This window comes from Serinus canaria, chromosome 1A (assembly GCF_022539315.1).
Source record: "Serinus canaria isolate serCan28SL12 chromosome 1A, serCan2020, whole genome shotgun sequence".
NCBI classification, from domain to species: Eukaryota; Metazoa; Chordata; class Aves; order Passeriformes; family Fringillidae; genus Serinus; species Serinus canaria.
Window position 1 is genome coordinate 16,360,545 of NC_066314.1, and position 23,583 is coordinate 16,384,127.

At 39.4% G+C, this 23,583-nt stretch overlaps 1 protein-coding gene across 2 annotated transcripts in view; it reads left to right on the forward strand.

Annotated features, from left to right (window-relative positions):
• Positions 1-23,583, forward strand: part of TAFA5 (TAFA chemokine like family member 5) — a 400,155-nt gene that overhangs the window by 103,428 nt on the left and 273,144 nt on the right. The window contains exon 1 of one of the 2 annotated variants that reach the window (XR_007780561.1): positions 8,302-8,494. The exons of the other annotated variant lie outside the window; for it this stretch is intronic. The gene's annotated coding sequence lies outside the window, so the exon portion shown is untranslated. Of the gene's footprint in view, positions 1-8,301; positions 8,495-23,583 lie in introns of those variants that run through there. 2 annotated transcript variants of the gene reach the window in all.

The window sequence follows — 23,583 nt, forward strand, 5'->3', positions numbered from 1 at the left end:
GGAGTATCACCCAATGTGGTCAAATATTAGAGGCAGTTGTTGTCTCTTCCCCCATATGTTCAGAACCCATTCTGCCTCACTGTGGAGGTGCCTGGTGGTGCTCTGGATATGCCCCACTTTTGCTGCAGCTCCCTTTTATACATTCTACAATAAGAATTGTTAAGGGAAATAATTCAAGTGGCTTAACTTCAGCTCCTGATCAATTTTTGTAACATTCAGATTTTGAAAAATGTGGAAAGTCAAAATCTAAAGAAATGTAAAGGAGGTTCTCTGGTTAAAGTTAAAAACACAGGTCAAAGAGTTAATTGCTTAAGTTGCCAGTGAGTATGAGTTTGTATAGCAGAATTCATTCTGTAGAATTGTTGGGTTTCGTTTTTTTTTTCATTTTCTCCCTCCACTAAGATGGAAGCAAAAAACAGACATTACAAATCTGTTAGCTTGTTCACTTTTCCATGCAACACTGGTATTGGCCATTCTATAAAGGCTTGCTGTGACATGGCTCATAGAGTTTGTGGGCATTCCGCGTGGCTTTCTCTGTGGGTCTCATTCTCAATTAAGAACTTACTCCCTGAATGTTGCATCATTTTAGCTGTGTGTTTTTAAGCTAGACCCTCAAGAATTGATGCTGGAAACATGGATCATAACTACAATCCCTTAATTCCATGTGGTTAATCATCATGGTTAAAATACAAATCCCTTTTCTGAAAAAAATAGAATGAACAATTGTAATTCAAGAAGTGTCTAAAAGTCCAGGTGATCTTAAAATACATAAAAAGTAAAAATATGAAGATAAGCCCTCTGAGTTTAATTATGCTTTTTTTGTGAATAGCCCTACAGTCATTGGAATGTTTGAGCCTATGCCTTGCACATCAGTCTTAACTGTGAGTTCCAAGAGTTCGATGCTCTCTCTGAATTACCATAGACTCACAGAATGGTTTGGGTTGGGAGAGACTTCCAAAGATCATCTAGTTCAAGCTCTCTGCCATGGTTAGGGGCATCTTTCACTACATCATGTTGTTCAAAGCCCCATCCAACCTCATCTTGAACATTTCATTTTCATTTCAAGACAATAATCTTACAACTGAAGGCAGATAGAAAGGCCCTTATGACCTAGTCCAGTCTCTCTTTGAGATTAGTAGTTCTCTTTGTTGCTGTAATCTGCTAACTATTTAGGGTGAATAAAAGCTTAGTTTGAAGACAGGAATTGATGAAGGCCATAGATAAACCAGAAAAAAACAGTAGGGAGTAGAAAAAGGATGGGCAGACAGACACTGCAGTAATACAAGTTCTCCATTAAGACACATGGGGTTCATTCAATTAAACTCCAAGTTTCTTATTTTGCTCAAATATAAAACTAGCCACAGGCAGCCATAGCACATGTAATAATGTATAACAGAAATTAAGTCACATCATTTAGATCTCTCTTTCTTCAGACATCAGAATATTTCTTTCTGATCAGGTTGTGTGATAACTTGGTACATCTTGAATTTAAAAAAAATAAAATAATCTGTACTTTGGAAGGCAAGAATGAGTTTCAGCACTGCAGATTCTTCGCAGAGGATATGCTGCCTGTCTCCCTCCTCACTGGTAGTTCATTCATCGTAGCTCATGCAGTTTCTCATATGCATACTGGAATTAGAGTTTCTTAGGATCTGTAATGGTGGCAAATATATCAGTGTAGGAGATGGATTTTAAGGCTCTAAATTTTTCAATCCCAGATGCAAAGAGGTTTTTTATGTAGAAAATTCCCCAGGTCATAATACTGTCGTTGTTCTCAGTGGGAAACCTTAATTGCAGAGCTAGTTGGATAAGAGTTGGATTAGCTGGCAGAGTGTTGTCTGGAAAATCTTTCAGCTGTGCAATGTTATCACTTCCCCTACGTCCCTCCGCCCCCACCCCTGAGGATTCCTAGCCTACTGCATTTGGTGAGATACATATGTTTTCCCCAGCTACAGGAGCTGTGAAGGGTTCCTCTGGGATATCTAAGTATAAATACCCAAGTGTGTCTTCAGTTGCTAGGTTATTTTTAGTCAATGGGTGGTTACCAAGTCATCTATAATTGTGCTGTTAAATGTGTCAGAGCAGCTACTGCAAATTGAGGTGCTCCCTGTAACAGGTGGAGCATATAAAGCAAAATGAGAGAGGACAAAAGCAACATTTCAGAACTGAACTGCTTAAAGATTTGAATTGTATAAGGGGAGATTTCTTGGTAGGCAGATGTGAGGATGATGATGCAGGGGTACAACATGGATGAAGGAATATGGTAGTAGTGTTTGACTGCATGTGGTGGTGTAACACCTGCTGGTAATTAAACCTCAAATAAGCCACTCCCCTTTCTCCAGCCCCCATCTGGTGAGAGAGGGACAAAAGCTGAGACTGTGGGTTGAGACAACAATTTACTGAAAGAAAACAGCAGTGGAATAAGAAATGCACAGTAGCAGCAGCAATATTAATAACAAAAGTATACAAAAGAGATGGTTCTTTACACACAAAGGGTGTTCAGTAACACCTCAGTTTAGTTCCTCGTGGTTGCTGAGACAAAGACAAGAGGGGGGACATTCCTGCAGCTCAGCAGCAGTTCACAATTATTTTTGAGACTAAGACAAGGTGGCGGACACTCCACAGCCAGCATTCCACATCCCTGAGCCTGAGACAACAAAAAACAATGATGGACAAACCCCCCAAATCCTCTCCATGATGCTGCCTGCTTTCTGCACTGCTGGGGTTGACTGTGGCCAGCAATGCTTGGCTCAGCTCCTGTCTGCACAGCCCAGGCTTGGCTGGGCTTGGTCTCAGCTCAGGCTCTACTGCTCCATTCCCCCGGCTGCTTCTCGCACCAGTGCCATGGCACACACTCAGAGGGGCTCTGGAAGAAACAGAACGAAATGGTGAACTCCTAGAGTATGTTTCCTTTTTTCCTTCCCCTGGAACCAACGCCCCTGGCAGCAATGAGGAGAACACTACAGAATAGCAATGTGGCCAGGCCCCAGGGCTCTAGGCTCCCGCTCTGTGAGCAAACCCAGGATGCTACACTACACATAGTGCCTGTGCTGGAGCATTGTGTGATTTCAGATAATGTGTTTTGGGAGAATTTACCAGTGGTTCAAGGGATCAGAATGGTCTCACAAGACTTCTAACTTAGGTAGCTCCTTTTTTTGGTAGTGGCCAAAAGCTGTTACCAAATGGTGAATGCTGTGTGAGAGAATGTTCAGTGAGTTCCCAGGGGAAAACTGTCTACATGGCATCAACTGCTGGCACAAATCTTTATAAACAGAAAAGAGGAAGAAAATCATACCTGAATAGAAAGCGAGTAAGATGGTAGGAAGAAGACATGAACAGCAAAATAAAGCAACTGAAAAGCAAAATTAAACAAGATTACTTAAAATAACCCTTAAACTGTCAAAAGTTCTAAGTAAACATGCACTGTTAGCAAGGAGATCACACAGTGGTAATTCTAAATTGACTAGGCTGTGCTATCCTTTTTATGAATCTGCCACTAGGAGACAGGACGGGAAGCAGCATATAATCTGTCAAAAATATTAAAGATATAATAAATATCACCTATTTTGGTAAATCAAGGGAAAAAAATGAAAATTTTAGGTGTTCATGGAAAGAAATAATCAAATGTATTTGTGGTTCCTATGGTAGCCACATCATGTCACAAAACAGAGATCAATAGATGTTACTTTAGATTTAATTTTTACTTCAGTGGCAGTTACCCAGCATCAGCTAAAGACCAGGAATAAGATTTTGAGGACTGGTGTAGTTGTGCCTAGCTGAAAAGAAAAGAAATTCAAGCCAGCCATTGGTCTGCAGGGAAAAGAGGAGGAAAAAAAATGCTTAAATGCTGCTAAAAATAATTAGTGGAAATATAATTGTCTGTACTCATTCCCATCTATTCAATATATCTTATATTTTGGTTAGATTCAAAATGGAAAAGGATTTATAATGCTACTTCTGGCATATGTGAAAGATGAACTGGGTGAATTTCAACAAAATAAAATGTTAAACTTAGCATCAAAAGAAACATTCCAGCTGAGAGAACCACTGGGCTGGAATAATCACCTCAAGTGGCTGGTGACAGACTATTGCCTGAGTAACTCAAAAGTAACAAAAATGAAATCCAGTGGGCATTGGCAAAAGTTTGGGCTAGATAACCTAATAATAGCTATTGTCTCTTTTTTTTTTCTTTTTTTTCAAAGCCAGAAGTAGTTTCCAAATTCATTACTTAAAATAGGCTAACGTCACATCTTGTGCTCCTGCATTTAGATCTGCATTCGCCATGCATAATTTGGGGGTTTATTGCATGAACAGGAATAAAATAGTTATGCAAAAGGCATTTGACACAGCTGGAAATAGTAGGACTTTATTTCTAGGTATAAGGAATACAATCTGATCATGATTGTTTTCCAGGAATTTTAGCACATCTTTATTTATAAAATATCTCAGTAGTGAAGAATAAATCTTACAGAGTCTGGTAGAATCTTTTCACAAAATTAAATGCAGAGTATGGATAATTTTTCAAGTTTCTATACTTGAGCAAAGGCTGCTGTTTTTGCTACCGAGTTCCAGTTTTAGTAATTCTGCAGAATTCAACTGAATTTTTCGTAAAAAGAACAAATGAGCTGTATTTCCAAAAGAGAACATACATTTGAAAATTATGCACTTATTTTTCTGCTGCTTTCTTGTAAGATCTCAGATCTTTTATCTCTTACACATTTGCTCTTGCTCCCTGATCATCAGGAAAATGTATTCCTCACTTCTCCTCCCAGCTGCAAAAGTCTTCTCTATCAGAATTGTCTGCCAACGCCATCAGCATCCTTTATCAGCTTTCAGGTGCTGAGCATTGTTCCTTCAACTTGAAAACACAATGGGGAAAACACCTGTGGAGTGGTTCCCTAGAAGGAGCTACTGCTAGGATCACAGCTTTTTGCCACTGTGTTGCTGGAGATGAATGGGATCAGCACAAATCCTGGAAATGCAGAGATAGTTCTGCAAATCTGTTATGGCCTAAGCAGCTTAGGAGTTATTTGACAGGTGTTATTCCATTAGTTGGGGATGCAAATCTTAATAATCTGAAAGATAAGGGGGAATTTTTATCAGTGGAATTTATTCAGAAAAGTCTTCCAGAAAAGTCTACATGGGTAACTTGATTTATCTTTAATATTTTATAAATCTTTCTGCAGGTAACAAGTAAAGAAATTGAAGATGGATATTTTTGACTAGGACTCAACCCTGTTTGAAATGTCCAAAGCTCTTTAGAAAACACAAAACTGAGAGTGAACCCTATGTAGTACAGCAAGTGGCGTTGCCAGGTACCACTGTCCTCTCAAATGGGAAGTCTTCTGGAATTCTTTGTTGCTATGAGACTAAATATGTCCATACAGTGTGAGTGCTGAACCAGATTTTGCTCCCACTTCCACTAGTGTGCAAGTAGAGTGACTCTGCTGTGGCCAGGGAGCACAATGCCATGTTCTGATGTTTTGTTTATGAAGGGTCTTCCCTAAAGGCCACAGAAACCCAGGCATATTTGTCCAATTCAGAAGCTCAGAGAAGTAAGACTAGTTTAAAATGACAGAAAGCACCATCTTGCCCCTCAGAAGGAGGTGCAAGATGGAACATGCTGTTGGAGGTTCTGACCCATTGACAGTAGATCTTCATGTGCTTTTAGTAAAAAAAAGAAAGCAATGAGTAAAATTTTTCAGAGGATTTTTCTCTAAATGTTTTCAGACTAAAAGATAATTATTACAGACTGTAAAATGAAGTTGGATACTTTTAAAATCATGTGGATTTTAAAGTTACCTGTGGATTTTAAAGGTGGTATGTTGGTGGGGGGTAGGGGGGAGAGAGAGATTTGTTTGCTTAAATATAAAATGTGTGAATTTTCTTTAGCTACTTGACACTTTTTTATTTCACCTAGAAGACAAATAAACAAACAAAACCCAACTTGAACTGTGCCCAAGCATGGCAAATTTCTCACCAAAGTGTACATTTCAGAAAGAATGAAAGATTTACAGTGGAATTCCTCCAGTGTAGCTATGACATTGCTTTAACATTGCATTGCTGTAATCTTCAAATATAGTAAATGCAATACATGGGTTTAGAGGGATTTGTGTGAAGTTTAAAATTCAAAAGATGGTTGTTTTTAATGTTTCCCTGTGCTATCTGTGAAAAACGAAAAGGCATAGGGATGAGTTTAAGACCCATCATCAACAGCAGGGGAGATGTTTGCCCAATAAAAATACTGATCTTTTATTAATCTGCCCTTTCAAGTATCTGGAAACCCTTTCCTGGTTTCTTAAAATTAAGCAAATATTTAAATATGAAATATTAAAAAAAAACCCAACCAAACAAAAAAAAACCAAAAAACCAAAAAACCCAAACAACAAGCCAAAAAATCAAAACCGCAATCCACATCATAAATGCAGATGCAACCAAGGTGCTATGAAAACAAAGCTCTCAGCGTGCAAGTATTCCCTTACTCGGTTTAAATCTCCAAAACTATGGATGTCTATCCCGGAGAAACCGGGATAGCTCACTGGCGGTCGGTGCGTTACCGTCGTTGTCCCTGTTGTGCAGTGAGCCTACAGCCAGCCCGAGCAGCCCCGCAACTTCCAGCGTGTCGCGGAGGACACGGCGGGAGGACGCTCCGCCGTGCCGGCCGTGGCACCGTCCGGCCCGCCGAGGCCGCTGGGGGCTCTGGCCGCCAGCCCTCGGCCCGCAGCCTCCGCGGGGCTGCGAACCGCACCTGCCGTGCCCCACCTCCGCTGCTGTAGCCCCTCTCCCCGCATTACGCGGCCGCCGCTCGCTCCGCGCTCCGCCCGCGGGGCAGCGCCGGCCGCGCTGCGGGACACGCAGGCGCCGCGGAGGTTGCGCGGCGCAGCGGCGGCGTTTGAACGTGAGAGGCGCGGAGCCTGCGCGGGCAGAGGGCACCGGGAAGGAGCTCGGCTCGGGCAGCGCTTTGGCGTGCGGTTGTTAACCCTGCCATGCCCCGCACCGCCAAGCCGCCGCCGGCCGCCTGTGCGCACTGAGCTCGGTGCCCTGACCGGGCAGCCCCGGCCGTCGGGGCGACCCCGGGTGCGGAGCGCCCCGTCTGCCCCTGGCCGCGGCTACACGGCGTCCCACCACGGCGGAGCCGAGCGTGCACTCCCCGCGGAGCGGCCCCGCATCGCAGCACCGCCCCGGCCTTCCCAGCCCCCCCGCCCGACTGCTCTACGGCAGCCGGTGGCCGCGGCAGGCTCCTTCCCCTGGAGTGGGAGGGTGGCAGCAAAATCACAGCCTTGGTGTTCCGGTTTTTGGTTTTTTTTTTTTTTTTTTTTTTTTTTTTTTTTTTTTTTATTGTGGGCTGTGGTTTGGTGGGTTTTTTTTTTTTTTTTTTTTTTTTTTTTTTTTTTTTTTCCTTCTCACGCTGATTTATTAGATTCTTTCATTTACGCTCCTGTTTTCCGCGGGGATTGCTGCAGCGGAGGCATCAACCTGTAGACTGAGAGAGCCCGCCGTAGCCCGGCGCGGCTGCTCGGAGGGCGCGTTGCGGTGCCACCGCCGGGGCGCGGCCCCGGGACGGGGTCGACCTCGCGGGCGGACGGCGGGCGAGGGAGTGGGGCCAACCACGGCACCCGGGGGACCTCCCGGGGCCGGGAGACGAGGAGCCCCGGCGGCGGAGGTGCGAGCCCAAAAGCAGACCAGCGATCTGTACCAGAGCCCCCGAGCGGCCCCGTGTTTGCCAGGGACGGCGGGCTGAACTGACTTCCCTCCCGCCCGTCGCACCCGCACTGGAGAGCATCTCCGAGCCGGGGGAGGAGGAAGGGGGTGCAACAAATTGCCGCCAGCCGGGAGAAGTTGCAGTAAAGAGAGATCCCTCCCTCCCGCTCCCTCCCCTCCCCGCTCGCTCTCTCCTCCCCGAGCCGTGGCAGCGAGCAGCGGAGCAGCGGCCCGACGAGCGAGCGGCACCCGCAGCCCGGCGATGCTGCAGCGGCTCCCGCGGAGCCTCGGCGGGGAGGGCCCGGCCCCTGCGCGCCCCGCGCCGGCCGGCGGCGGCGCACCCTGAGCGGCGGCGGCGGCCCCGCGCCCCCGCGGCGCAGCGGGCGCTGTTGCGCAACCCTGCCCGGCACTGCCGGCTCCCTGCCCCCGCCGCCGGCTCGCCGCGGCTCCCGCGGAGACGGAGCGCTGATTCATGGGGCCCCGCGCCGGCTGCCTCGGCGAGGAGAGCGCGGCGCTGCCGCTGCCCCCGCGCGGGGTGTGAAGCCCCGGCCCCTCCTCCGCAGCCCCGGGCTCGCCCGCCCTGCTCGGGAGTGTGGTCCCTGCCGGGAGCCGCCGCGCCTGGCGCACAGAGGGAAGCGTTGATGCATCGCTGTGGAAATTCATTGTGTGACTTTCTGGGTATTTACTGAGTTTCAGACCGAGATGCAGCTCTTGAAAGCTTTATGGGCACTAGCAGGAGCAGCGATCTGCTGTTTTCTTATATTTGTCATCCACTCACAGTTTCTTAAAGAAGGTAATTGTATGTGCATGTCTACATATCCTGTTCTTTAATACTAAGATCTTTACGAGGTGCCTTAATTATTTTTACTGTTTCCAGTATGTTCTATTTACAGCAGTGCTTCCATGCTATTTTTCCTTTCCGTTAAAGCCTTCTCAGTTTTGTTGCTTTAGGTAATAGGTAGGCTTGGACTTACATCTTTGCTAAATGTATATGCGTTATATGTATATATAAATATATATATATATATGAAATCTCTATGGTGTTTATATTCGATGTTTTAGCTGACGTCTCATTTCTTTATGGGGCATGTATAGTGTACAGAAAATATTTGTTGCTATCAGATGACCACAAAACAGTAGTCATCATGGGAATATTAATAAACCAAAAACCCCTTAACAAGTAAACGTCTTATTTTTATACCAAATCAATAGGCATCCTTTGCCTCTTCCTTATTCAGTACATTTTCAATAGATGGCACTAAAGTTCTATGGAAAGGGCAGGGCAGAGCAAATCCTGGGCATTCAGCGGCTTCCTTCTCTTCACTGCCCCGAAACGGGAAGAGGCCTTTGCGTGGTTTCAAGGCTCCTGTTTTTACCACCTTCTGGTCAGAAAACTATGATTACAATTTTTAGGAGAAAGTAATTTGAATTGCCGGGCAGGCTTTCCCCCCCTTTTTTTTTTTTTTTTTCCCTACTTGAATTGGGTGAAAAAAAATATTCGATGAAGTGAGGAGAAGGATTTTTCCTAGGGAGTAACCCTTATATTGCTCCTGTTTTGTTTTGTTTTCTTTCGTCAGGAAATTAGTATTTTCTTTTTTTTCTCTACTGTTAAAATAATTAGTCCATTTGCTACTTGTACAGCAAACTCTAGTCTGAGATTCAAGTGTGGATCCTGAAAAATGTATGTATATTTTGTGGTGTGTGGAAAGTGCAGTCCTGTTTTTTAAGCAGTATTAGCAAAAATAACACAATAATATGGGGGGTTTGGTTAACCCGTTATTTCTTTTTTTATCATTGTAATATACTTGAGAGTGTAGCTGGAGGAAAAAGGAGCTAAGCTCAGTTTGGAGTGCTGGCTGTGTAAAGCAGGGAGAAAACTTTTTTATGACTGGGACAAAGTTTCACTCAAGGCTGGGCAGAGTGACTACCTTGCAACCTCTGAAGTGTCAGTACTGATTTTAATTTAGTGTCAGTCTAAGCAAAACATGAGATTCTGTTTTCACAGATTTTTTTTTTTTCTGAAATTAATAAACTCTGATTTTGTTAATTTAGGAACATCATTCAGATCTCTCCAGTGCTAAAGATTTCTCCTTTCTCCATGCTGTAATTGCATTGTGTGCAATGCCTCCCACATAGTGACTTATTTAACATTCTTTTAAAATGCTCAGACAACTGTATTTTTACATATCTGTCTAATAGCATGGCCTGTTTTGAGGAGATTTTGCAGACTTTCAGGCTATTTTTTTACTCTATGTGCCATTACACTGCTTTTTTCTTCGGTCTTTTAGGGCTTGAGGTCTGTGTTACTGTAAAAAAATCTTCAAAAGAAGAAACATTTTGTTTCCCTTAAAATACTTCATCCTGCCTTGTAGGAATAGAAAGCTAGCAAATTATTTTATGAAAGCAGAACCCATGGCGGTACATGAAGGACTTTTAACGCATTTTACATTTTTCTAGCAATTGTAACCATTTTTAACATGGACTGCAGGCAGCAAACTGAAGCTCTTTAGCTTGCTGGATAACTTAATTAGATCAGTTTGTTTATATTTGTTCCTGAACAATTTCTGCTTACTTTAGCTATGAAAACTGTATACTGACTGTAAATTGCATATACTGGGACATCTGTCAGACTTTTCTTGACAGGTGCTAATCTCCACAAAAGCATTTTGGCCCTTTCCATGCCATTACTTCAGCAGTGTATATATTCCTTCCTCACTGTGGTTTCAACAAAGACAGGAAATAGTTTGGTGGAGTTGAATGAAAATCTGCATGGTATGACTGAGCTTTTTTTTTTTTTTTATGAAGAACTTTTACTATCCAATAAAAGTGAATGGTTTAAGCAGAAGATATCTAAATGAAGGCATATAAAAGAGTGAGAAATAGATAACACTGGATTTAAACTATGTATTGTAAGCAGTTTGCAAAATAAGATTTACTTTTACTTTTTTTTCATTTTTGAACCTGGTGTTTTATGTTACTTTCAATAAGAAAACAAAAAGAAAAAGTGTGAGGAAAGAACTGGCAAATAATTTAACCATATGCCTACCACATTAGTTTATTAAGTAAATATGTATAAAGAAGAATACATGTGAGATGACCTCAGTACCTTCATAAGATTTGAAATAGTTTTCTCATGTCAGAGTTATCCCTTTACATTATAATTATTAAAAAGTTAGGAACGCTATGTCTCATTGCACATGATGTTAGACTGTTGATTTCCTCGCCAAAAGATTAATTTCCCATTGGAGCCTAATGAGCTACACAGGCTTGATGTTTGTAACTCAGCTGTGTGGTCAAATTCCTAAGTTAAATGCTTGGACATTTTAATTTGATTATTTCTTGTGCAGAAGGATAATTTTCTGTTGTCCCAAAGAACATTCAAATAAGCCACCAGTGTGAGTAGCTTGATCAGATTAGCTGATAACGCCTGTCTCCTGAGACAAGTTCATGGTACAAGTCCATACACCAAGCATCTCTTGTATGCAAGACAATTGATTTAAGAAGAATGACATGTAAAATTAATTAAAGTTCAAACCTGATTTATTAATGCATATTCTTTCAATTTTTGCATCTTTCAAAATATTTACTCCTTATTATTTTTCCAGAGCTAGATTTTAACAGAAAACTGACATGATCTTCACTATAATATTATATAATTACTACATATATTTTTCTGTGTTAATTTTCTTTTTACTCACTTGGAGTTACTGATGTTCTGTGGTAGGTTATAGTCTTGTGGCCTATTAACACATTGTATTTTTTTATAATTTCAGTTGTACTCTGTGGCTACAGTGTGTAGAACTTCCATGACATCCAGCTGAAACTTACTACCAGAACCAAACCCTCATTCAGTCCCATTCATAATTATGAGATTATATGTTGCAATAGCCAACTGAGATTTTTTTTTCCATAATTAATGTTAATTTTGTGTTGATTTCATTTTAGTTCCTGTGCTGAAGTGGGCCTGTCCTAATTCTTAAATATTTTTATATACATTTGTGAACTGAGGCAGTTTGGTAGTAGCATTACATTACTACACATAAATGGTGTGAAGAAACAATGAACGCTTGTTCTGAGATGAGTGGGAAAGAGCTGTTTAAATGTCTATTTTCATGAATATGTTTTTTTCAGGAAGTGAAGAATGGGTAACACAGGGTGCCATTTTTCCACACTTAGGCTTTTGTGTGGAAATACAGGTCGTCCTGTGGCTAATCCGTTCCCCTATGTCCAATCTGTCCTTCAGTGTTTCTAAAAGATGAATAGAGCTGTGAACCCAGAAAAGGGTATTGTGATATATAATTGCAGTCCCATGCCTGTCTGTTCTTCAAGCAAAGCAGTTTAACATACTCTAGTCAGCTGCAGTCACTATGAAGGAGTGTTTAAAATTTCAGTATCTAAAACTTTTTGCATAGACTATTGAAAATTTAAAGTAACCAAGTATATTCACTACCCAGGTCTGATTTTAGGTGATTCATTACCTAATATTGTTTAACACATTTATTCACAGGGAAATGAAAAACATTTGAGTTGATGTTACACCCCATCAATTGTGGAAACTCCTTTGTCCCTGACAAGGACCTCTTTCATGTAGTAGAAGGTTTTAACCATTCAGGCACTGCAGTGATGGGGAAAGGTAAAGGATACAGTTTCTAAATGTCTTTGAGTCTCATGGAAAGTAGGGCAGTTAGGGAGTAACTTGAGAAGGGTGTCTGTACATTGCAGCCAAGGCGTGTTACAGCCCTGGGTATACTTTAAAGTTTTATTTATGTGCTGATAACTCATTGGGGGATAGGAATGTCTAATTTATCAAAAGATATGTTGATGTTTTGAATGGTTTAGGAGATTTGGCTGATGTTAGCTTTGTTTGGAGAGGGAATGCACAGGAGCAGATTAAATCTCAAGAATAAGAATCTTTCTTAAAGTATAGAGGATTGTGATATTCAGATCCCAAAACTAGATTCCTAATCTGTTGGGTAGATGTTCAGTAAGCTGTGTAAAATAAGGTGATTTTCTTTTGATACACTGCAGTAGTTGACACAAGAGAATTCCAGTACTTCTTTAATAACCAGATGATTATGGCTATAAACCAAAATTTAGTATCATTTGTGCAGCTTTACTGTTTACTTATATATATGAATAAGATACCTGTTTAGCAAATTTTTCATAGTTATATTTTTTTTTCTCCTCAGGCAAAAATTAGCAATTATTCGTTACACTTGTAGGCACTTCTGTGTTAATTCTATTTATAGAAATTGGTGTCACAATAGTGAAAAATACTACAGCACTTTTTTTTAAAATAGTGCAGTATTACACATAATAATTTGGCTAAGTTTTTTACTTAATATCTTTTTTCTGTCACTTTTTATACATATTTAAATACTTTATCCTGCTCTAAAATGACAGAAAAAGCTTTCTGCATATTTTTGGTTTTAGCATGTACATTTTGACACTGACAATAATAAGGCACATATTCTGTTTAGCTGTGTAACCCCAAAGAACTCTGCTGCTTCTTCTGCTAATGTTTGAAAAAGCCTACTGACAGTATACCCAAGATGATTTTTAAAGAGCTTTCTGCTCATATAACCTGATGGCTTGAGGAAGCTGGTATTCCTAATGTTTTCTGCTGTGTAAAACCTTTTGAGGAAAGGAGCTGTTACCTTCTAAAATGTTTTGAGCCTTTGGCCCTCAAAATTTTCCTAGAAAGAACTTGAATGTGACTTAGTATGACAGATTATATTGCTATCTTTTAATTTTTCTTATATCTTTAAAACATTAAAAAATACTTAAACCAGTTAAATTCAGACTGATAATTGCTTTTAAGAATGTGGGAGGAAAAAAAAAGTTTTGTTTTGTTTTATTTTTTCAGTTTTCCCTTTTATGCTTTACCTGTGTCTCAAAACAGTAAGATACCTCGCATACCAGATGTGCTGCATGTGTTACCTATATATAGTAAAACTGAGTTGAGGACAGCGTGTCCCAGCTGCAAATTTGCTGAAGGGTTTGTTACATTTAAAGCACTGTAGTGTAATTTTTTTCAACTGTTTATTTTCCATACATTTTTGGAGGGGTGTTGTGAAGAGGCAGATATGAACAATATTTTCAGTGCAGGACATCAGGGTAGAGAGAAGCACAGAATGCTGAAGTGGAAAGTTTACTCTTCCCATCCAGGAAACAGAATTGGTGGCTGAAAAGATCTAGACTTGAATAAGGGCTGCATAGGAAAGAAAATGTGAAAGGTATCCAATCTCTCTTTGCATTTTTGATATAGTTTTATGGCAGCTAACTAGAATTAAGACCCAATTGTAAGCTATGGTGTGTGGCTCATTGGAGCTGCAGAAAAATGAGAGGAGGTCCTGCTTTGAGATAAAATATTTGAAGTTTTTTGATGTTTCCTGTCTGTTGTTTGTTTGTTTGTTTTTTTTTAATAGGATTAGAGAGGTGTAGCAGTGAAAGGAAGCAATGGAGACAAAATTCTCAATCGTTTTCTTTTCAGGGAGGCAGGAAAGATGTTCTCTGCGTGGCATCTGCTGTGCTGGGATGGACCAAGATGGGGAGTCTGACAGGTTTTCTGCCCATGGGAGGAAGCTTTGAAATAGTCTTTCACTTTGGGTGTTTATTATGAGCAACTTGTATGTCTTCACAGGGAACTGCACCATCGATGGTATAAATCTCCCAGTTTTCCCCACTGAGCAACTTAAAAAAAGCCATTAGTAAGAGATTTTTCAGTAGCCTTTTTACGATTGCCTGCTTTCATAGCCCAGGAGCACAAGTGATGAATTATTGACCTTTCTCAGCATTTATCAGCACTACCTGTTCCTAAAGGCAGTACTATAGACTGGAGTGAGTCACATCATACAAAAGTGCATGCTTTTTAGATCTGTTGGTTAATATTTATTTTTCTCTTTTCTTAGCAGGCATACACTGTATCAAATATTAAACTGCCCAAACAAGACACACACAACTGAGACTTTTTGAAACTGAACTAAAAAGGCCAAATGAAAAAAAAAAAAAAAAGGAATGTATTTACAAGTTGAGTTCAATAAAATATTGCTGAGAGAAGCCATATTTTTTAAAATTCACTAGTCAAAACATAGATAAAATTATTCTCTTTGTGTATATATTTTTAAAAAGTTCTTTCTAACCACATGAAAAAAAGACACAATACAATTGTACTAATTAAAATAACAGTATTTGTTTTTTGGTAGTATTTAGATATCCCAGTTAGAATTGATCATTCAGCCAAGTATGACTGGCCAACTGGGGTATCTGTTCCACCCAATACTGCATTTTAGCTAAGATCTATTTTTCTTAGAAGTTGCATCCTCGTGCTACTTATAACACATAGTGATTGTAGGTTCTGTTTAAAAAAAAAACTTTTATTTGCCTAAATATGCTTTCTATGCCCATTCATTATATTTTACCTTTGGCACCACATCAGTTCATAAGTAAATCTTACTCAGAGCAATAGATCTTCCTACTAATTGTTGTTAGTCTTGTGAGAAGCAATGAGTAACATGTTTGGAATATGTCCAAACAGGAAATTAATATGGAAATAAAGAGTACTAATATTTTCTTAAGGCAGACCGTGTACTAATGTGTGTTTTCACATGAGTGATGTATTATTTTTGACCATATAAAGGAAAGGAGATTGTATTAAATTATCAGGTAAAAAAAATTATTTGTAATGGGCAAGTATTTTCTAAACCTCTTCTTTTTATTAATGTTCCACAAGGCTATGTGGTGCTTCAAAGTCTGCATGTGTAATTGAAGTCACACATGAGAAAAGATTAAGTGGATCCACAGGAGAACAAAGGGAATAGCTAAATCTTTAGGAGATATGACCTAGAAGAAAGAAGTAAAGACACCAGTATTACCAAGTTTAGAGAAGAGATTACTAGCATGAAAAGAGATTTCAGTGGGTAAAAGTCTTCCTAGAGAATAACAAACCATCCTTTCTGTGAAGTGGGGAGATCATAAGAACCAATGAATGCAAACTGATTTGAGGGAAATTTAAGCTAGACATTGGAAAAGGTTGCAGCAGGACAGATCTGTGCTGTGCTGTAGGGAGAGCTTGCTATTGGCAAGAACAGTTAAGCACTGAGATAGATTTTCTTGAGAAGTTGTGGAATAGGAGAGTTTTATTTTCAGATCACAATCTTGTCTGTTGGGAACAGTATTCTTAAATTGAACCAGACAGGTGGACTAGGTGATTTCCTGAAGTCCCTTGAAGTCTGATTCTCTGAAATGTGCATTTACCTAAAACTTAGAAAGGTGAAAGATATTTAAACATTTAACTTCAGGGCAATTTTCTGTTGGCTGCTGAAGTCAACAGGCTCATGAGAAATTATTCTGGGGTCTGAAAATATCTGAGAACAAAAAAAAAAAAAATCCAAGAAATCAGCTAATGTTTAAAGTATTTTATTAGCTAAATCATACCTTTTTTTTAGTTGAACAAACAATAAAAAAAAGTAACAGAAAATATCATGATTCATGTAAATGAAGATTACTTTTTAAGTACTGTTTATCTTGCAAGCTGTTTAGGACTCAAAGGTGTTCTGAATCAGGACCGTGCTCTGTTTGCACTTCTTCATATGCAATGAGCAGTGAAATAGAGATATTAGTTGAATTCACATTCTGGTATCTTTATAAGATGTGGATTTGTGTTAAAGATTGTTTGTTTCTGCCAGTCTGCTCTTGTTACCCCAGTATGTGTAGGGCTTGTCTCCAGGTTGTTCTATGGCTACTCTGACCTCTGGTATGGGAAACACAGAACCTGCCCCACAACAGGGTGAGATGCAAATGGCTTTGTGGAGTTCTCTGCTAACATGTGCCTCTTTTGGTGCTATGGGTTGTTAAAAGCTTTGTGTTCATTGCAGTCTGCAATGGTCTTTATCTTGATGCAGTACTGTCCAATTTTTAGATGTCTGTATAGATCCAAATCTGGTAGCAAAAGAAGAATTAGCAAGTTGTGCTGACAGAAATGCTTGTGAGTTGATGTAAGGACAGGGAGAGATCACTCACTAATTACCATCACAGACAAATTCTTCTTAATAAAGAATTAATTCAGGGAAGAATTAATTTAATTTACTGCCAATGAAAATCAGAGTTGAGTCACAAGAAACAAACCCAAATCTTAAAAGATTTTCACCCCTTGACTCTCTTTTTCCTGAGCTTCCCTTTACTCCCAATTTTTCTGCCTTCTCTCCTGAGTGGTGCAGGGGGATGGGGAAGAGGGGTTGCAGTCAGTTCATCAAACATTGTCTCTGTTCCTCCTTCCTCTTCATACTCTTTCTTGTCTCCAGCATGGGGTCCCTCCTATGGAATGCACTTCTCCACAAAGCTCTCCAGCATGACTCCTTCTGTGGGGTTAGTCAGTCAGGGCAGCCTGCTGCACTGTGGGCTCCTTTCTCCCTGGATCCACAGGTCTTGCCAGGAGCCTGCTCCTTGTAGGCTTCCTGTAGGGCCACAGCCTGCCTTGGGCATCCATCTATCCTGTTTTAGCATGGAGGTGTCCTTCAGAGTCTGCAGGGGGATCTCTGCTCTACTCCCCATGGACTGCTGGGGGGCAGCTGCCTCACCATGGTCTCCACAGGAATCTCTGCTCTGACTCCTGGAGCACTTTCTCCCCTTCTTCACTGGCCTTGGTGTCAGCAGAGCTGTCTGTTTCTCTCCCATATTCTCATTCCTCTTTTTTGAGTGCTGCTGGTGTGGCACAGATTCCCCCCTACCCCCTTAAATATGTAGTCACAGAGGTGCTACCACCATCACTGATGGACTCCACTGGGTCTGGCCACCGGTGTGTCCTTCTTGGAACTGCTCAGCATTGGCTTCCTTGGACACAGAGGGAGCTTCCAGCAGCTTCTCACAGAAGACATCCCTAAAGCCCCCCCATCTCTCCCCAAACATTGCCCTGCAAACCAAATATATTCATAGTCCACAGCTTGTGCTTGGAGCAAGTTTTGTGTGGAATCGTTTTGTGTCTGTGGAACAGTTATGCACTACTGAGTTTTTCTGCTTAGAGATGTAGAGAACCTAGGTACTAGTTCTTGCTTTCTTGAGCAGTACTAATGTTTCGTGAAAGACAAGAAATAAAAGTTTTTTTGAAGTTACTATATGACAAAATTTCTTTGTCATATAGTAAGTTTCTTTGTCTTTAAAAGACAAAGAAATCTTTAAAATTTCTTTGTCCCTCTACACTATCTTTTGAAAAAGCACTTGCATTTTATGTGGTTTTGTGTTGGCTGCTAATTAATCCTGACAACGATGTTATACGGTAGCTTTTGAAATTTGCTACTGTCTATATTGTATTTACTTTTTTTTTCTGCATTATTCTTTCAATACAAATGTATGTCTTTAAGGAAGAAGAAAACCAAACCTCTGCTCCATTACTCAGACTGGCACATGTTTTGGAGATGTGCATTGTGAATCTGGGAATAGATTTAGCCTCAAGAGAATCAAACAGTTGTTTGAAATGGTCAGTGCTTGAGTATCACCTTGCTTATGGCTATGAACTAATTGAGATTAAACTAAAATGCTTGTGAAGATGCTTTTTCTTCCTGTGCATCAGCAGGTCCCATTATCTGTTAATCCTTTAAAAGTATTATTTAGTCATTAAGAGAAATGAATGTTCTTTTTTATTTCTCTTTTGTTCTAGCTCTTGCCTTTGTTTTTATAATGCATGTTGGTAAAGGAAGTAAAAAGGCTTCAGCTTCATTTATTGTGAAAAGATCTTGTAACTGTTTTAAGCATTTTTGTGTACTTGGCTATAAAACTGTATAGATTGTACCAGATGCTGCCTTATCTTATTTTATAGAATTATAATGGATGCTGATGAGTTTTATATGCAAGTCTTTAAAGATAAAAATCACTTTGCTATGTGTTATTTTCTTTGGTAGAATTTAGTAACAGCCCCATTTTGTTGACTCTTTTCAATTTCACATTATTTTGATTAACATTTTAGTAAAACTTCTTGTATTTTATTATTCTAAGAAGTTCTATGTCTTCCCTAAAGACTATTAAAACATTAAATGTGTATTTTACCTGTAATTAGTGAATAGTGACATGATTTTCAGATGGGCTGAAGACCCAAGAACTCTCATTACCTGCAGTTAGAGACTGTACAATAAAACATGGATGGAGCATTTTTGTGGCCATGTCCACCTACTAATTTAATGGCAAGGCCCAACAGATTTATTATAATTACTGGTTAATTCATAACTAGACAAATATCCATTTTGTTGTGATATATAGGCATCACTTGTACTGTTATGTATTTTTTAAAAAAGGTGTTATATGCTAAATAAGCAGCAGTTTCTCCTTTTTGTTGCACTTTTCTGATTCCAAAAGCATTTTGCAAACCAGACATGATTTTTCACGTAACCAAACTTAAACTTTGGTAACAGCCTTGAGAAAGTAAATCTGTAAAGTTGAAGGGAACAATATGATTGTTTGATGTTAGGAATGAAATCTTGTCTCCATTGAAATGATGTTGTTCTTGGTGCTTTCATTTATGCTCCTGTGCAGCACTAAGGTTTTACTTTGGTATATTTTTGCCTTGGTTTATTGATCTGGGATAGTGTCCTTTCCATCTCTGAGGTTTGTGAGGTAAATATCTTTGTAAGATAATCCATGCTGAAACTCTTACAAAACAACTGATTGAAGCATGTATTTAACTGGGAAGGTTCTGCTCCTTGCTACAGTTCCTTGTCCCATTCTTGGACGCTGCAGCTTCTGATGGCACTGTTTTCTGATGGTAAAATGGGGCCATTTTCTTTATTCCACAGACCCTAAAATTTATGGCTGTGGTGCAACTTGATACTCCAATGCAGTGAATTATTAGTGTTAGTAGTGTGTGCTTCTACTTAATTATGCACTTAGGCCTTATCTAGAGCCAGAGCCGTATCCTTGCAGTCACTTAACGAGTCTAGAGATGCTCGCTGTTCGCAGAAGAAGTGCAAGAAAAAGATTGTTAAATTATACATGAGCAAATAGTTAAAATAACAGAAGTTATGAAATATCATTTCTCCTCAGTGTTTCTTCACAGGCATAATGCTTTGTATCATCTAGATGCTGAATTTTTTTAGTAGTTCTTGTCTACTTTTAATTTCTCTCTTGCATGCTCTCCAAAGAGAATGCAGCTTCCTTCTGCATGCACTCATGGAGCATGGGCAAAAAAGGAGATGGTCAAGGGATCTCATGATTCAGAGTACTCTTGGGGTTTTTTCCCTTAGTTTCTAGGCTCTCTTAGAAATAAATTCTGTGTTCCCTCTGCCTGTATTCTTATATAAGTATAGCCTTGACTGTCCCTTTACCCATTATAAAATTGTTACAGTCTGATTTTTAGCTTAGAATAGGGCTGGCTGTGTGATCCAGTTCTCTGGGCATGAGGGTTTTGTGTACTAGCTAATGAATTACCAGTAGCCTGATTTAATTCTGTTGGAATATAGTCTGATTTTTTTTTTAATACTGACAGAGATCTAGGATGAACATGGGCTTTGTGCCCTTTTTATAAGTCATTTTTCTTTACTAGATGATTATTTTTCACTAGATTACTTCGTTGCAAACTTCTGGGCAACTGTTCCCTTAGGAAGACAGCCACCACAGATCACAGAATCATAGAGTAGTTTGGGTTGGAAGGGACCTTAAAATGATCTATTTCAATCCCCTTCCATAGGCAGGGGCTCCTTTTACTACAAAAGGTTGCATAGATGCCCATGATGGGGAAACCAAGTTTTATATGTAGTTAACTTCCTGTGTTTTCATGTGTTTTATTGTCTTGTCATTTTTAAAGTTTTCTTCCTCACTTATGTGAGCTCCATTATGTTAAGAGCTAAAATGCATTAGATTTATAATAATTTTTAATATTAAACTCAGTTCATAGAAATTATATTTGTTTAGTAATGGTGTCAAATGAAAGTTTGTTGCAGGTATTTTAATGAGTAGTTTGAAAATTCTTGTCATTTCACAAGTTGAGATTTGCTATTCTCTTTTTTTCAGCAGACAAGAAATGGGAGTCAAATTAAAAGGGATAGCTTTTCTTTCAGATTCATTCTGGTGCTATGACTCTCTGACATGGTGATGACGATGTCAGCTCTATCTCTGGGCTTACATAATTCCTGTAATGTTCATTGTAACAGGAACTGCAGGCACCCCTGCATCTTAAGGCAGGCAGGTTCTTGAATTCAGTCTGTCCAGAACTAGAGAGGAATATCAAAACACAATTTTCTTCATAAAAAAACAGAGCAGTCATACTTTCTTTTCCAGATTTTTTACAAGTTTTGTTACAAAAAAGTGAATAAAAACCCAGTAAAATGGGTTTTCAATGGAATTAACAGTAAAAGAGGATTGAAATGTGCAGCACATTTTCATTTTCTAGAAGTTTATAATTGTAAAAGTCAAAGAGAGACACCTTTGCCATAGAACTAATTTGTTTGATTGCTTTCTCCTGCACTTATTTATTGTTATGGTTTAAAAGTCAAGGTTAAGCAGAGATGTGCTTACAAACTGATTTAATCCCAACTTCTGCTGACTATAAATTCATCCTTTAATATAAAATGTAGCCATTTAAAGTAAAAATCTATTCTGATTCCATATATGAGAAAAAATTATATACAAACACAAAGGAAATACAGGGTTTGTAACGAAGCCTGTAAGTTAATTTAAATTTTGAAGAAACAAAAAAGTTGCCATAGTAACATGTAGGTTGCAAAAAATTTCTGAATCTGATGCATTAGACTGAGAAAACTCTTAGCTTGCATGACATGTTTCTCTAGTTTTGTGAATAAGAGCATAATTCTGTGTATTTGGCCACAAATTTGTGCAAAACCTAAAAAAAATACGCAGACATTAAGTAAGTTATGCAAACGGAGTCTTTTCCAATCAGCTTTCTAATTATGTTGTTCCTAAGATAATTGTTGTTTTGAATCTTTTTCCCGAAAAAAAAAAGTGGAATATATAGGTGCTTTTCAGTATGAGATTTTGTTGCATCTCTGTTGCTCAGCAACGGTGCAGTTAATATTGATGATTTTTAAACATGCTGGGCACTATATTCTGTCTGTTCCTGTAGATTTCTTTTTAATTCTGTTAAAATGTTTAACTTTTTTCTCTAGAACAAACAGACCAAGAATACTTTTATATTCAACAGGGCTTTGCTGAACAGCTGAAAAGATAGAGATTAATAATGGGATTCATTTTTGCTATTTTAAAAGACCAGTTTTAATACTATGCACAGTGAGTATTGCAAACTGTAGTTCTGAGTGCTGTTCTGTTACCTTTCTAACTCCAGCCAAACTGAGCAAATAACTTTTATGGAGCTATACATAGTGTCTTTTTTTTTTTTTTACTTTAATTTACTGCATATCTCAGCAAACAGCCAGTTTTTATTTTCATATATGCTACTTATATATTTAAAACTGATTAGGAATTATGTATGCAACAATGTTTTTACCCAACCATTGTCTAATGCCTTCTAAGTATTGCTGTGTTGGGCCCATCCCTACTGATGACTGCCAATGACCTTTTGACTTGTGGAAGATCTGAGCTATGTAACCATTTAAGGTGAAGTTTTAGCTGACGTCTGATACAGTTGAGTGTTATAGTTTGGGTAATTCTTCTGTACTGGTGTGTTAGATTTAAAATTAGATCTCATTCTTACATATGTTAAATGTAATAACAGGAAGTGCTTATGACTAGATAGCACACGTGGATACCACCATTACCATTTTTCAGCTGCAGTTCTGTTGCAAAGTCTCCTTTCCCATTATAAATTTTTAGTAAATACTTTTTTAAATTAGCATTTATTCTTTTCTGTAGAATCATAAAAAATAAGTCAAAAAGCACACAGCAGATCTGAGTACACCTGGGCCGTTATTTTGCTTTCAGACCTCTCATGATGGAGATTCTACAGCTTTCCCAGATTTTCATGCTGCACTCATCTGTTATGTCTGCATTTACTCTTGAGTGGTTTCTGTGGTATCAATCATTTTGTCATGTGGGAAGGCTGGAGCTGAAAGCACACACACATAAAGAGCTCTTTGAAATCCTAACATACTTAACCCAATTAGATTGTAAAGATAGTACTTTATGTATGATTGCTGGGTTGCAGTTGCAGATTGTAGTGAATAGCAAATCAAAATGCTGTGTTCAATCACTGCTGGGGAGGTCAAAGACTTGCTGTGGAGTGAAGACTTCCTGAGATCCCAGTGGTGAGGTGTGGCATCCAGAGGCTCATGGGCAATCCCATTATTCCTTGGCCTCTGCCCCTGAAGAAGCAGCAGCCAATTCTCTGTGGCTATTTTTTTTTTTTTTTATTTTTTGCACCTCGTACAAGGGTCTTTTCCATGTGTGAGATGCATGCTCTCTGTTTTTCTGTGGTATGCTCTTTCTACTGAACTTGCCAACATTCCTTCAGTAACCAGTAACTGGCCATGATTGGTGTTTCTGCTCCCATCTTCAAAGTTTTACATCCTGGGAGGCCTCTGCTTCTCATCACTGCAGCATCAGAATCGCTTCTTGTACTGCCCTGGGTACTCCTCCTCTGCTTTCCCAAACCATCCCAGGTCAACAGACCACTAGTGTTTTTAGAGGTTGCCAATTTAATTTGCTATTTAATGATATTCCGGAGTTTTTAAACACAAGTCTGTGCATTTACTGTTTAGGAGTAGCATCCATGAAGCTCTGACCATGCCTGTGGTTGTCCAGGGCTTGCAACATGTCTTGTGAGCACAGTTCATAGCAATTCATTTGATATTGTGACTAATGTTTTTGTGCTGATGTTTTGCTTCCCTTGGAAAGTTAAATGTATAAGGGGGAATTGTACTGACTTTTTTTAAAGTCCTGTATTTTTTAAAAATACATGAGTTCCTTTTCATTTGAGGTTTTGAA